Genomic DNA, 2934 nt, shown 5'->3' with positions numbered 1-2934 from the left:
TGCAGAATTACAACATCACTTTTAACTATTCTAAAAAAAAAAGGATTTTTTTTTCAATTCCCATATAAAACATTTGATTAGGACTGCCTTCTTACACCTCCTTAGCATAGTTAAAATAAGGAACATCCTTTCTCAGAGTGATGCTGAGAAACTGGTCCATGCATTCATTACTTCTAGGCTGGACTACTGTAATCCTCTCTTGTCAGGATGTTCTAAAAACTCCCTGAAGAGTCTCCAGTTGATCCAGAACGCTGCAGCGAGGGTATTAACAGGAGTTAATAAGAGAGCACATACCTCACCTGTTTTAGCCTCAGTCTATTGGCTTCCTGCAGGATATAGGATAGACTTCAAAATCCTTCTATTGACTTATAAGCTCTGTCCTATCTTAAGGACCTGATTGTTCCTTATTGCCCCAGTAGAACACTTTGTCCAGGCTAAAAACATTCCTCTATGATAGAGCTTATAGTTAGGCCTGGCTCAGGTAAGTGAACCATTTTATAGCTAAGCTGCCATAGGCTTAGACTGCTGGAGGACTCATCAGGATACAAGGAGCCATCTCCTCTCCTCTCCTTGTGTCTCACACTCTCTCTGTGTCTTCACAGATTTCTCCAGAGCTCCATCCACCAGCACCAACCTCCACCTGCATCACCACCTTCCCTCTGCTTCTATCCTACCTGCCGTCCCTGCTCATCAACCAACCTGCTGCTCCTGCTTTCCCTGTTCACGGTCCAGCCTGCCCACCAGGAGCTGCCTCCATCAGCTCTCCCCTGACTGAACATTCCCCATCTATCCCATATCTCATGTTAACTGCTTTTCTGCCTGTACAACATCCACTGAAAACTTACTAAAATGTAAAAAATGTAAAAAAAAAAAAAAAAAAAAATTACATCAGAGGCCTCCTAAAACAATATCTGAGAGGTCATAAAATGGTTTGCTCATTTCTTTCTATATTTAGGTCTTACATTGCTATATATCAGGTCTTTTTGGAACAATAGTGAAGGAGCAATTTGAAAACAACATTTTGTCCTTTTCTTTTTCCTTTTGCTATATGCCTGTTTTGAAAAATTGTTTAAAAAAATCGCTCAGAGTCCATTGCTGTCTTTTTTTTGTCATGTTTTCCTTTCTCATTTCTCATCAGGTGAAGTTCCATCTAGATCTATTATATCGGAGAGAAGGCAGACATCTGATATCTCCAAACCTCTGGAGCGCAGACCAAAACATTTTAGATGGATAAATAGCACGACAGGTAAGAGGAAAAATATGTAGTTTGGATTTTGAGGTGAACAGCCCCTTTAAATATTTCTTTTTTCTATTAATAAATGAATTGCTCCTACTAGTTGGCATGGCCTAGCTCTTATGTACCAGCCGACACAATTAGCCTCAGTCTGCTGATTATAAGGGGAGTGTTCACACTTCATGTTCCAAGAATGTACCATTACCATTTCAAATTTGTTCCAGATAAAGAAATGGCTTTCCCTATTTGATATCTGAGAACTTAAGTGGCCTGCACATAGCTATGACCTCAGCCCCATCCAACACTTTTAGGATGAACTGAAACACTGACTGTGAGCCAGACCTCATCACCCATTATCAGTGCTGGACCTCAAATATTAAGCGTTTCAGTCATTTTTGGAGATCTTCACAACAACATGTCAGAGTTGTCAGGTATTCTGCATATTGTAGCACCAAATGAGGACACTGAATAATTTAGCACTCCTTTTCTTTGGCTTTGTAATGATTTTCAAATGCATTCAAATTCCAAGTGTGAAAGTGAAAAAAAAACAAAAAAACACCTTTAAATTGAACTCATTAATATGTTCTTAAAATATCTGTGCAGCAACTCCATTAAATCACAACTGCAGCTCTGTACCTAACACACAGATGTTAGATTGTAGTATTTACAACCAGGGTTGGGTAGTGAACAATACTGGCTGTGGTACAATTTTTAAAATATTATTGATTTGGAAAATATATCAGAATATACCTACTTTGTCACCTGAAATACATTTCTATCTATTAAGTTTTTTATTTTTTACCCAAATGTAGAATATAAATATATAAGAATACAGTTATAATGAACAATGCCTGTAATGTTTGCAGGCTACAAGAAGGTGCATGGCTGGATTGACCCATAAGGGGTCCCCATGAGCCGAAATGTGCATAATAAATATTGGGCAGGTTTTTCAGGGACAGGGGCAGGATGCTGATGACTTGAGAGCAGATGTGTACTCTTGGGGTAAGGGACTGACCAAGGGATATGTGTGGCTTCAAGGGAGACGTGTACAGGGAGAAGTGAGGTTAGGTGACTGTGGAAACGATAGGCCACAAAGAATCCAGGAAGCAGAGGGAAGAAGACAGACAGCGCAGGGGTCACCGTCACAAACAAAGTTTTCACATCTTACTTGATGGATTTAGGATTTATTTTGATCAAAATGGAGGTGACAGTGGAATTATTTATTTAGTTTTGTCTTCTTTTAATTAACTGTGTTTTAATGTGAGTTAACAAGGCATTTAAGCTTGTCTTAGTTTGGTAAAAGAGAAACTTGAGGAGAAAGAAAGACACACGAGATATATTGTTGTATTTTTATGTTTAGCAAGGAAAATAAGTGTAAGAATATTTCCTTCACTGACACTTCGCTAATTTGTTTTGTTATTTATTAGATTAAAATAAAACCAAAACATAGATAAAATTAAAGTTAAAAGTGGACTTGCATCCATCAGTTGGTTGGACTTATTAATGAATGCTAATGTTGCTCAGTGTCTGCTAGATAAAAAAATGCAGATTATTTGTCGTAGCCACTTCACAAGGTGATGTGATTATCTTACACTGCTGCTTCAAGTGGCCGAAAACAGTGAAAATGGGGCCCCAGTGCTCATTCAGACAGTTCTAATTAGATATTGCACTTGTTTGCATTAATGAGTCAGACACAGTTG

The sequence above is a fragment of the Scatophagus argus genome, chromosome 17 (genome assembly GCF_020382885.2).
Source record: "Scatophagus argus isolate fScaArg1 chromosome 17, fScaArg1.pri, whole genome shotgun sequence".
Taxonomy (NCBI): Eukaryota; Metazoa; Chordata; class Actinopteri; family Scatophagidae; genus Scatophagus; species Scatophagus argus.
Note: the sequence above shows the minus strand (reverse complement) of the source record.